The following is a 12,749-nucleotide window of genomic DNA, read 5'->3' as shown; positions in this document are numbered from 1 at the left end:
GGCAAGCCTGCCAGAGAGTTAAACTTGACATGGATTCCCCGAGAGCACCAGGAAGGATGTGAGGGATGGGCAAGGGTGAAGTCCCCGTTCCCTGTGGTGTTGACCCTGTTCTGGGGACATGTTGCTCAGACACAGAACTGTCACATAGGTGGAAGAAGAGGGCAGGTTCAAGAGCTTAAGGAGGGTGGAGCCACAGTGGCTGAGTGGGGGCTGCGAGTGGGTGATCTCATTGCGGAGGCGGCTGGAGATGCCCTGGACCCACAGCATAGACCCCACCTGATCCACATATAGTTCCTGAAGTAGGATGCCGTGTAGCGGGTGAGACCCTGGACTCTACCCAGAGGTTTGCCACCAACACCAACAGTGTCCCTTTCATGCATGAAGGGTTCACATAGGGACACAGTGTATTTGGTGGCCCTGGCCATGCTGCCTGGAGCAGCCTTTCTTAAAGGGGCCACAGGGACAGGAAGGCATGGAGGAAATGTCATCGTTACTGTTGTTAGGCTTCGAGTCTGGGAGAGTCTGGGGAAGTCTCACATCACAGACTTCAGGTCTTAGATCTACAAAACCTGGATGATTGGGATGAAGTGTGAGTGGGCTGTGGGCTCAGGAATGGGAGAGAGGAGAGAGAGGAGGAAGATAAAGGGACACACAGAGAGACAGAGAGAGGAGAAGAGGAACAGAATTGTGCTTTTTATTTTATATTGTTTTTAATTTTTGCCTTTATTAATTTTATTTACATTCAGTCATATAATCAATATGTTCATTTTCAAAATGGAATGAAACTTTAAATTAATCTTATTTATTTCATGCATATGCTTACCCAGACACAAGTGGAGGTCAGAGGATAATTTGTGGAAGTCAGTTCTCTCCTTCCACCATGCAGATCCTGGGGGCATTAGGTTTGGTGTCAATCACCTTTACTAGGTGAGCCATCCTGCTGGCACAAATAAATTCCTTTTATTTTAAGCTGAATTCTACACAGTGGCATTTCTGTTTCTTTTCTGTAGATGTGGGGAACTGCTTGGAGTAGTGACCTGGGTCAGGAGTGCCTCCTAGCTGGCAAGAGGCTGGACCAGGATGCCAAGGATTTTGAGCCCATCCCACATCAACACCGAGACTGAACTGAAAAGAAGGTACAGCTAAGAGTGCAGCCAAGCAGAAGGTCTTCAGGTACATGTGGTCACTAGGCTGCTGTTGAAGGTCTGGGACACACACGAGGAATGCAGCGGCTGCCTGGGGCACACAGAAGGGCCTGTCACCCAACCTCTCAGCTAGCTACAGCCTGGGTTCCAGAACAAAACTTTGTCTCAAAAAAGGAGCTATCTGGCCGGGCGGTGGTGGCGCACGCCTTTAATCCCAGCACTTGGGAGGCAGAGGCAGGTGGATCTCTGTGAGTTCGAGACCAGCCTGGTCTACAAGAGCTAGTTCCAGGACAGGCTCCAAAACCACAGAGAAACCCTGTCTCGAAAAACCAAAAAAAAAAAAAAAAAAAAAAAAAAAAAAAGGAGCTATCTGGGCTGGGAGATGGCTCAGCAGTTAAGAGCATTGCCTGCTCTTCCAAAGGTCCTGAGTTCAATTCCCAGCAACCACATGGTGGCTCACAACCATCTGTAATGAGGTCTGGTATCCTCTTGTGCCCTGCAGGCATACACACAGACAGACCATTGTATATGTAATAAATAAATAAATATTTAAAAAAGGGGCTATCTATTTGACCACCTGAGTTTGATCCCTGGGACCCAGATGGCAGAAGGAGAGAATTGACTTCCAACTTGTCCTCTCTCATTTCCACGAGGTGCCATGGTACTCGGACAAGCCCCTCAGCATACACACAGAATAAACAAACTTAATGTAAAATCCAGGACATTGAAAGAAAAGAGAATTGGGGAAATGACACAGTTGGTGAAGAGCACACCCTGCAATCATGAGAAGCTAAACGTGAGCCCCAGAACCCAGGTATAACAGCCAGGCATGGTGGGTAGGCTTGTGATTCCAGAGCTGGGGAGGCGGAGACAAGTGGACCACTGGGCTCACTAGGCAGTCAGGCAAGCCTACCCTGCAAGCTCCATCGATATACCCAGTCTTAAAGAAACAAGATGGGTGATTGCCGAGGGGCATGGATATCACAAATACTCATGAACACTCATGCGTGTGTACACACACACACACACACACTTCACACACTCAAGTGTGATTGGTTCCGCAATCTTGCTCTAATTAGCTTAATCTCTGATTGTGACCTAATTTTAAGACATGAGGCTCCTTATTCACCCCAGTAGCTGGCTAGTTGTTACCACTGCCTGCTCATCACCGCCCACTCATCACTGTGTGCATTTGAAGTCTTGGGATGGCAAAGAACGTAAAGCTAAAGGCATGGGTGAAAGGGAGAAAATGAGGGTGCCCAGGCGAACATACTGTGAACGATGTCACCGTTACTTTATGTTTTCCACGCAGTCAAGTGTTCATGCTCAGAATTCTCGCAGTTAAAGGGTTAAGCTGGCTGGAGTAGGTTGGGAGTAGGCAGTTCCTCCAGGAGTCTCAGCCCAAGCTCCTCTTGGTTCCTTGGGGCTAAATTACTGTTTCCCTGGAGTCTGGGTCAGCTGGAATCTCAGATCTTTAAGTTGGAGACCACTTTGCAAAATGATTGGGATACCACGTGTAAAGAGACTTTTGTATAGGTCGTGGGGATACACTGTGTCTGGAGGTCGGATAGTTGGATGGGAGAAAAGGAAAGGACCCTACAGGCTAAGGGCTTTATTGGAGTCCAGGGTGTGAGCCTTGCAGCTTTCCTGTGGCTCTTTCACCTTTTGGCTAAGACTGGGTGCAAACAAATTTCATGAGGTAGTTTGAGCAAACAGGTTGTTGCAGGAGGCTACATATGACTGTGAGGTGTCTATGGGACATATCTGCCTTGTGTGCTAGCTAGGGTGGCCTTCATCAAGTAGGCTGCGTCCTGCAGTCCCAGGGGCCCGAGGTCACCAGAAGGAAGTCTTACAAGAGGCTCACAGCACAGAGACGCTGTCCGTGGTGATGGCGCCTGCTCCCAGAAGACTTTTCTACACATTCCTCAACCCCACACCCCACCCGACCGCCGCGGCAAGATGTGGCTGTCCTGGAATTTGCTATGTAGTCTAGGCTGCCAACTTCCTTTCTACATGGATGCGGAGCAACTTAAAATGGTAAGACGCCCAAAGCCTGCCCTCCTGGCTCCAGCCGCCACCTCCAGCAATTTATTTCTCAGTCTCTTTGGACTTCATTCTCTTCTCGGTAAATGACAAGTCTCGTTTTAACAGCACAGTTCCTGGTCGAGGTCTTCAAGACTTTGTGAGGCAAAGTAGCCCAGGACCAGCACCCGGACAGAGCGCAGTGGTCTAGAAGGGTGTTAACTCAGTAGGGTCGCCCAACTGGTGGCTGCAGTGAGTCACTGAGTCATGACTTTCACCAGGGGAAGGGGGCAGGAGACTTAAGGTCAAATTTTTCTTTCCAAGTGAAAATAGCTCCCGGATCCTTGTTTGGAGGGTTGCTCACTGCGAACATGCGGAAGGAGCGAGCCCGGAGAGGAACGTGAATGAGAAACCAAGTGCAGAGACAGCCAGTAATGGCATTTCTGGGAGCAAGTGCACATCAATGCCGCAGAAGCTCCTATTAAAGGATACATAAGCATGTCACATATAATCTCTATCACCGCGACAATGTCCCGCTTGCCCACACCGGAGTAGGATCATTTTTGCGACAACGTCACTAAACGAGCCCGGAACGTCTGAGACCGATCCTCAGCGCGAGTAGATAGGACCGGTTTTGAGACGCACAGGCTATCTGAGCAGCTGTCACTACAAGTCCCAGCAGCCCTCAGGGCAGGGAAGGGACGCGGCTGCCAGAATCCGGATGAACTACAAATCCCAGCAGGCAAATCATAACTGCGGAGACTACCTGTCCCAAAATACATCGCGCCACACAAGCCTATCCTGGGATTTGTAGTCATCGAACAGCATTAGCATCTATTCACTCCCCCTCAGAAAGGACGTACATTTCTCAGATTTCTCACGGGAGAATTTACCGCTTTAGCAAAAATCACGGGCGCGATAAGGGAATTAAGGGCCTTGGGAGTCAACTCTCGGCCCACGGGAGGACAACTGCGCATGTTCACCGGAGTCCGTCGGTGAAAGCGCGCGCTAGAGGCGCCCAGAGCAGGCTCCGCCCCTTGTCTGCCTGGCTCCTCCCTCGAGCCCCGAGCCTAGGGAGCCTGCGCTGAGGGCGGGGCGCAGGGAGCGGGGAGGTGCTCGCCGCGCCTGCGCAGAGCGGCTGCTTCTCTCGCGAGGACGGACGCCATTATCGCATCTCCCCGACAAACACCACGAGAATTCCGCAGCCCACACGGTAATTGCAGCTCCCGCAGCCGGTCGCGCCTCCACTCCCCCTTCCCGCGGGGCGAGAGCGAGAGCGAGAGCGAGATCTCCGTCCGCCCCCGCCCCGCCCCGCCGCCAACCGTCGCCAACGGCCGCGGGCCGCACGCCTAGCCGGGTGGGGGCCAGCGGGCCGCGGGATGTCCGTGCGCCGCCTCTGCGCCTCCACCCGCCCGAGCTGCGGGCTCCGGGCTCCGGGCTGGGCGTGCGGGGCGCCGGGAGCGTTCGGCTCCAGAGCCTCGGCACCGCCCAGACCCGCACCCGGCGGCCCTGTCGCGGCTTCGGCGCGCGGACGCGCTCTCCCGCGCTCGGCCACCCCAGTCGGTCCGTGCAGAGCTGCGCGCGGTGCTCCCGGGCCCTGCGCACCGCCCTGCCGCCTCCAGCGGCCGCATCTCCCGGTAGCTCTTGGCTCCCTGCCCCGGGAGGATGGCTTGGCCCTCGTTGGCTCATCCGCCTCTGCTCTGCACTCTGTTTACATCGGGGCTGATACCGGAGCTCTCTTCCCCACCTAGCGTCACGTCCCTGTCCCGCACAGCCTTTTTCCTGTTGTTCGTAGTGGCCTTTGTGTTTCTGCTCCCGGTAACCTCTCGAAGATAGTGTTAAATATTCGGCCTTCTTCCACCTCCGCTTTGTCCTGTTCTAATCTGGGTCAGTCAATCTTAAGGCCCACTCAGGTAGGTCCTGATGTCTTCCCTGCACGCCTAGTTAGCTCAGGACACAGTGTTTCAGTCCTGCCTTTCTTCAGTCCGCAGGGACTCTGCCAAGTTCTTCCTTTCTGGTAACTCTTTCCTCCCTGGACGATTTTAAGGACATCCTTACAGTTCACAGGTGTGCTCAGTAGGTGTGTCCTTGAGCCTGGGAAATTCTCTTGAGTCATTAGAGAATTTAATAGAGAATTTATTCCCACGGTTTTATTCTTTTAGGGATTCCTGTCATGTGTGACACACATTTTGGGTAGGCTACGTGAATCTTTGCATCTTTCTTTCTAATCCCTTTTCTCATTCCAGGAGAGAGCTTCAATTAATCTTTCTATTTTGCTTGGTGCAGAAGACAGAGGCAGGTGGATCTTTGTGAGTTTGAGGCCCACCTGGGCTACAGAGTGAGATCCTATCTTGGGAAAAAAAAATCCATGCTATGCTCCCACGTCATCCTCAAGAGCCTGTGTCTGGCCGTGCAGTGGCGGCCCAGGCCTTTAATGCCAGCACTCTGGAGGCAGAGGCATGCGAATCTCTGAGTTCAAGGACAGCCCGGTCTACAGAGCGAGTTCCAGGACAGCCAGAACTATACAGTGAAACCCTGTCTCGAAAACTATTTAAAAAAAAAAAAGACCCACAATCAGAATTGTAGTCTATGAGTGTATTTGTCCTTTCGTCCAGTAGATTGTTTCATGAGTACATTTTCCCTTAGGCTGATTAGACTATACTAGGGTTTACTTCAGTTCTCTTACCTGAGTTCTTGTTTAGTATCACTGCTTGGTGGTAAATATCAGCTTTTTGCTTTGCAAGGCAGGTCTTCTTACAATATCGGTAATTATTGCCTAAGCTTTAGGCCCTAAGGCAAGAGGAACTGGCTGAGGTACATAGGCCTGTAGAGAGGGTTTTAAAAATGGTTTTCCCCTCTAGTGACTTGATGAGCTTGTTGCCTTAAGACCTGGAGGACCTTTTATCTCGGCTGTTTCCCTTTGCTGGAAAGATGTTCTACTTGTCTCTGAGGTGACTTTGGAGACTGGTGAGGCCTAGAGCCTCATTCCTACGTGCCCCAGGCCTGCTGTTTCTCTTACCTAGATTAGACCCTCTATCAGAAATCGAAGTCTTGCTGTGTTCTGTTTTCTTGTGGGTTTATTGTACTCTTTATGTTAAAATACTTCAGTGGGGATAAGTAGATAAGTAGAGTCATGCACAAGAATTCCAAAGCCTGTTGTCTCAGACCATTTCTCTCCTTCATTCCTTTGGCCTTAATGATGGCTGTGTGCCAGAGCATGGTCTCTGTGGCTGCCTCCAGTCGGTGGATGGTTCTTTTGGCTCTGCTATATTGGCAGGGCATCAAGATGCAGGAGACTGGTCAGACGCTGAGCTTAGGCTTCGTTTGTCTTGTTCTGTAGTGAGCACTCAAGGTAGCCACTTTTTTTTTTTTTTTTTTGCTTTTTTGCTGTGTCAGTGTAAGCAGCTCAGCAAACCATGGTTCACAGACCCAGAAGTGCGCAGTGCAGTATTTGCTGTACCCATAGTACAGGAATAGGAAGGCGATGCATTGGACTGGCAGACTTGCAAGTTGTGCTTATTGGAATGGGCTGCATCTGCTGGAGTCTTGAGCAGAGTCCACAGCAACCCACACGCTGATGAGCACTCTTAGGCCCACCTGCAGATTCAGTCTGCGATTAAGACTCAGTGAAACTGTGGGTGAGCTTTCTCCTCCCTTTCAATTCCCCTCCTGGTGTTGATAGTTTGTACAAGGAAAGGGCCACAGAAAGCCAGAAATGTTTCTACCAGCAAGGTTACCTAGGTTACAGACCTTTCACAAGTTCTAGTATTCTACTGACATGTTTATTTGTTTGTTACAGGATCTAATTCAGAACCCCATACTCTGTTTTGTTGCCATATCTCCTCTAATCTGATATTTCCTTCATCCCTAAGTATCCTCCAGTGTTTGTAAGTCTTGACAGGAAAAAAGGTACTGTCTCTGGAAAACGTTCAGCAGATACTGCACATCCAAAGCAAATGATTGAGGCTAATGTGGCCAGAAGAGACTGCTGTCAAGTACCCCAAGAGAAAAACTAAGGACATATCAGTTCTCTGCCAGAAATGCAATATATTCCCAAGAAAATGTTAGATGCATATGGGGGGGAGGAATGTTCACTAGCACTCTGACCAGTACTACTCCAAGGGAGGGACTCAGAATCTGCATGTGGTCACAGCATGTGTGCGCACACTGACACTTGGGATGAAAAACCACAGCTTTGCTCCTTGAGGTGGTTTGTAGGGAAATGAGGCTCTCGGCACAGATTACTAAATGAGTTTGTAACAGCGGTTTTACTAATGCCACCAGTGCGATATAGCTTATAGCCTGTATCCTCAGGATCAGCTATGCTCTAGAAACCTAAGGGTACAGTTGAATTCCATGATGCAAGGCTGACTGTAAAAATGCCACATTTTTTTATCTAGGAAAAAAGAAAAAAAAAACATTTCCCTTGGATAAAAAAAAAGACTAGACAGTTGGATACATTGAGGGCCCCAACAGGAATGTGTCAGACTGAAGAATGTTAGTTTCTCTTCAGAAAATCCCTCCCAGAGATCTGGTCAGCAGAGGGACTCCTAACTATCCTGGCCCTATTGATTGGCAAGGAGGAGAGTTTTAGGAGAGCAAGTGTGGGAGCTGAACCATGGCAGCTTCCTTAGGCTGTATCAGCTTTTCATTCAGAGCTCATTTCATCCCAGGCAGAAGCTTGCACTGAGATCTGGTGTTATCTGCCTTGAAATATTGGTGGGAGGTTCTGCTCCCATATCCTTAGTTCCCAAGGGCAGATCTAGAAACTGGCACTGTTCTGCATGGATGGAGTTAGTCTTAGAGTAGGGCTGGGCTTGGAACTGACTCTGGAACCTGATGGAGAAGCTGGTGCCTCCAGAACATGCAACCACCATTAAGGAGAATGAAACATTGCTGAAATACAGTGGATTTGATACCTATCTTGAATTAACTTCTGCAACTTTCATCAAGAACTATCCGATTTGATTCCATATTTATTAGCTTATGGTGGAGCAGACTAGACTTACCCCAAAGGAGCCTTACTGGGCTATAGATCTCCAGGATGGGAACAGCCCTTTCTGAGCTCAGCTTATGCATTGGCCAGAGCTAGAGATGGCTTGGTGTGGAGATCATTGCCGCAGACCACCTCCTCTGAAGACATCGTATAACAACCTTCGTGGACTCAGGATGGAGCTCAGGCTCTGTGACCTGTTTATCAGCTGAACGTTGCTACTGTTGTTCAGTGTGAAGTCATGGTCATGTGCCACATTTCAGCGAATGACAAGGCGATCTCACCCCTGACTTGAGGGTATCTAAGTTCTGCAAACACACCCTGTGATGTCTATGAAACCAGCAAAGTCAGGCAGTAGCTCCTAGAGCCTGTCCTTGAGAATTGACGTGACATTACCCTTCCAGGTTTGAAATTTCATGGGTTTTAAAGATTTGTAGGATTCAGATTATTCACATTTTTGCAAAGTAAGGGTTTAATATTTACATATATTTACAATGTATTTCAGAACTCCATAGTTTAGATTTGTCTAAAATGCAAATCTGCCATGTAAAGGAGGAAGCAGGAAGAAAGAAGGAGATCAAAGATGGAAGCCTCTGCTGATGGGCTCACAGGCTGATGTCATAACCCATTCAGCTCCACCTGCTGCTGGGCTCCCCAGGTCACGGGAATCATGCTATTACTTGACTGCTTTTCCTCGTGGAGATACGTCATTTCTTCTCTCATGTCCATAGGGATCCCTCCAATAGGAAGAGGAGCTGGAAGAGTCCTGCCTCTTCAGAGGTTCATTCCCTTAGAGGTGTGCCAATACCCGGCCTACTAGTTCTCAGGCTCTCATTGTCTGAATTGTCATTAAATCTGGTGTAGCTCGAACTCAGAGCCTAGGATCCTTTTGTTATGGGCATATAAGAAATTGTCTTTGAGGTCTGTCTTCACTGGTCCACCTTGCACATCAGAAGTTGGACATATGTGTTTCCCAGGAAGCTATCTGTACTCCAGAGGCAGACAGTGGTTGCCTTTGGTCTGGGGTTATGATTTGTGAGGCCTGTGCCCTCCAGTAAGTGTTGATAGAATTGAACACAGGCTAGGGTGGGGGTGGATTGGCAGTGGGGACATTTGGGTATAGGTGCCCTCTAATGTGCTATTCAGCATTACACTCAGGTCTTGGCTATGCTGCCCGTTGCAAGTGGCTCTTGAGGTGCTTCTGGGTTCAGGCTGTTTCCTGCTGACTTGAGCAGCAAGTATAAGGAGGAAGCTATTGTCTCACTGGCTCAGGCACCCTCATGGAATTACAGTTTATTCCTGAAAGATGAATACATCAGTGATAGCCTTTCAGAATGTGGCTTATGATCTTCAGACCCAAAGCCACCCTTTCCTATCACTTCAGATTCAGGGGCCACCCTTTTCTACCACTTAAAACCTGGAGGCCACTCCTTTCCATCACAGCCTTGGAGTTTTAAAAGCCCAAGGTCTTTTGAACAGGAACAGGCTTGGGATATTTGCTTTAAATAATCCCAGGAACGGGTTGTGTATTTTCCACCTGTGTTTCAGGTGTCACTTCTCAGAGAAGACAAGTTTACTTATGCCCTGGTGTCCCTTAAGCCTTCTGTACTTATGTAACAATTTCTAAAAACATAGGCATTCTCCTCTCCAATCTCAGTATAATTATCACACCAGGGCTTTTCATTTCTGCTGCTTAAACACTAGATCTTACATTTGACTGATTATCCTAGTAATGTCTTTAATTGCAAAAAGATTCCTGATGTGGATGTGGTTTTCCTGGGTTTTTGCTACACCTTGTATAATTCTACACTAGGGTCTGCATTCTACAGAATATAAGCTCAGAAAAATACAACATCTATAATATTTATTGCTGACTTGGAAAAGCCATTTCCTTTTCCTTCCCCCCAAGGAAGACTGAAGGGAGCCTGGTGGCAGAGGCCACAGGGGTGAAGTTAAGTGCAAATGCAGGGTGACTCTCATGAACTGAGCATGGCCTTTCCATGTCTTCTGTTACGTTATTTGAAAGGTGAAGGAGCCTGGACTCTCGTACCCATATTCCTTTTAGGCTGGGTAGGGTGGTTCCTGGGAGTCCCTACAGCTCAGAGCTCAACTGTTCATTGGTTTAAGCAGTCTTTTCATCCTGAAGATTATGGTGAAGAAAAGAAAACGTTCCCAAAGGCAGAAAGATGAATGGATTTGGTGTTTTTGAGTTTTTCTTTAAAGAAAATCTGCTGTATGTATCCCTCCTGGCCTGGAACTCAGACCATGTTGGCTTCAAACTTGGAACAGCTCTCTTGCTTTAGCCTCCTAGTGTTGGGATTAAAGGTGTGCACCACATACATGGCTTTAAGTAATTTATGCTTCCAATTTTAACTCTGTGTGTGCACGTGCATGTGTGGGTGGAGGTCAGAGAACAACTTTCAGGAGCCTGTTTTTTTCCTTCCATTGTGTGGGTTTCAAGTATGGAACTCAGGCAGGTCAGGCTCTGTGGCAAGTACCTTTACCTGCTGAGCCGTCTTGCTAGCCCTAAGTGATTCTTTTTTGTTTTTCTTGTGAAGCAAACAGATTCTTGCTCCATAGCTGAAACTGATGACAAGCGTTCTAGTCATCTTCTGTTACTCATGGTCAACTGGAGTCCATATCCAGATACCTGGGAGCTTTTGGAGTTGGGAACCTGGGAGAGGTGTACTTGCTCCAGGATACCCTGCTTTACAATAAAGAGGGGGCATATCCTGGTCTACCATCTTGGGCCATTACCACATGTTTGGAGTGATCAGTCAGTGGCATTTTATACACAGGTTATGGCATGGACGTGGTCTGGTTTAATGAAGACACCACTATTGAGATGGATTCTCTGAGCTAGAATACCTTGTTTATGTGTTGTTGTTTTGCTTTTTTGTTTTATTTTTGTTTTCTTGTTTTTTTTTTTTTTTTTTTGGTTTTTCGAGACAGGGTTTCTCTGTAGCTTTGGTGCCTGTCCTGGAACTAGCTCTGTAGACCAGGCTGGCCTCGAACTCCCAGAGATCCGCCTGCCTCTGCCTCCCGAGTGCTGGGATTAAAGGCGTGCGCCACCACCGCCTGGCTGTTTTCTTGTTTTTTGAGGCAGGGTTTCTTTGTGTAGCCCTCGCTGTCCTGGAACTCACGCTGTAGACCAGGTTGGCTTTGAACTCATAGAGATCCACCTGCCTCTGCCTGGGATTAAAGGCATGAGTCACCCCCTGCTCAGCAAAGTATCTTATTCTTACACATGTGCTGTGTATACATCTTGCTTGCTCATTTGAGCTGCTCAGATCCGATGCTGTTATTTGGGCTCAAGGGGTTTGTTCTAACACTCTGACATTTCAATGGGAAATTTCAATTGAAAATAAATTGCTTTTAACTTTTTTTAAAGGCTGTTCTCACTTTGTAGCCTTAGCTGGCCAGGAACTCACAATGTCGACTCGTCTCAAAGTTCCAGAGATCTACCTGCCTCTGCCTCAGGAGTGTTGGGAATAAAGGTGTGATCCACTGTGTCTGGCCAGGTATATGTGAGTCTTTGTTTTGGTCTGGCCTCACTTTAGTGGGCCAGCATTAGCACATACAGCAGAGGAGCACAACTGCTGGGGTTTGGGTTGGTATTGATGCCTGAGTGTTGGTTTATGTAGTGGACATGAACGTGCAGGTCGGGCCTTGTAGGCCACGGTTTGAAGTGTGTGGAAGTGGCTCTGCCCTTGGTTAAGAAGGTGCAGACAATAGCCATCGAGTATCATCTCCTTGGTCTAGGTCACTGGTTCTGAAAGCCATGGTTCACGGTTGCAGTCCAGGTTGTTCACAATCTCTGGAAATGCAACCAGTAACCTTGTAATAGACCCCCAATTGGTGAGCCCAGTGTGCAAACACCCCTGCTGCTGCAGGTTACATGCTGGAGAGCAGGATGCCAGTAGTCTGGCACAGCCCAGCCACTCTTGAATGTGCTGTATGGCAGAAGCAGCAGATAGTGTAGACAATGGGTACTGTGTGCTCCAGTGATTATATGGGGACTGAAATTTGAATTTATCTAATTTTTATATCCTAAAGAAGAGGCGATCTTTAATCCCCCCCCCCCATTTTAAAATATAAGGTCAATTTTTGGCTCATGGGTTGCATAGAAACAGGTGGGAGCTGAACCTGCCCTGTGGGCCCTGGTTTGCTGCTGTGTGGCCTCTATGGAGTTTGTGAGTGAGGAGCAGGCAGAGGTCAAAGGTAGGCCAACTGGGAGGGCTGGAGCCCTTCAGAGCTGTAGAAGGCTAATGCTGGGGGTGGAAGGTGACTGTGAAGGGCCAGAGTGGGCACGGTAGGACAAAGTACTCAGAAGTTGCTGGCAGGTGCATTCCTCTCAGTCTGCCATCCAGTGTGCTGGGGAGGTGTGACTTGTGTTGGACCCAGGGTCCTTGGCAGTATGGTGTTGTGTGAACAGAGAAGGGAGGCTGAGAGGAACCAGCAGGAAAAGGGTACCTTAGGATTGTTGAAGGGAGCAGGCCCAGGATGTCCTGGTCCTGCAGACTTCTTTCCCAAGGAGTTGTGGGATGGTGGTCCCTTTGAGCAGTATAAGTTGGGGGAGAACTGGTTAA

General features: G+C 48.7%; 1 protein-coding gene across 7 annotated transcripts in view; it reads left to right on the top strand.

Annotated features, from left to right (window-relative positions):
* Positions 1 to 4,281: 4,281 nt before the first annotated feature.
* Positions 4,282 to 12,749, top strand: part of Banp (BTG3 associated nuclear protein) — a 78,527-nt gene continuing 70,059 nt past the window's right edge. For all 7 annotated transcript variants that reach the window (XM_057753595.1, XM_057753592.1, XM_057753591.1 and 4 more), the window contains exon 1: positions 4,282 to 4,380. The gene's annotated coding sequence lies outside the window, so the exon portion shown is untranslated. The remainder of the gene's footprint in view (positions 4,381 to 12,749) is intronic.

Source organism: Chionomys nivalis, chromosome 21, assembly GCF_950005125.1.
Source record: "Chionomys nivalis chromosome 21, mChiNiv1.1, whole genome shotgun sequence".
In the NCBI taxonomy this organism is placed as follows: Eukaryota; Metazoa; Chordata; class Mammalia; order Rodentia; family Cricetidae; genus Chionomys; species Chionomys nivalis.
This window is presented reverse-complemented; position numbering and strand designations above follow the sequence as displayed.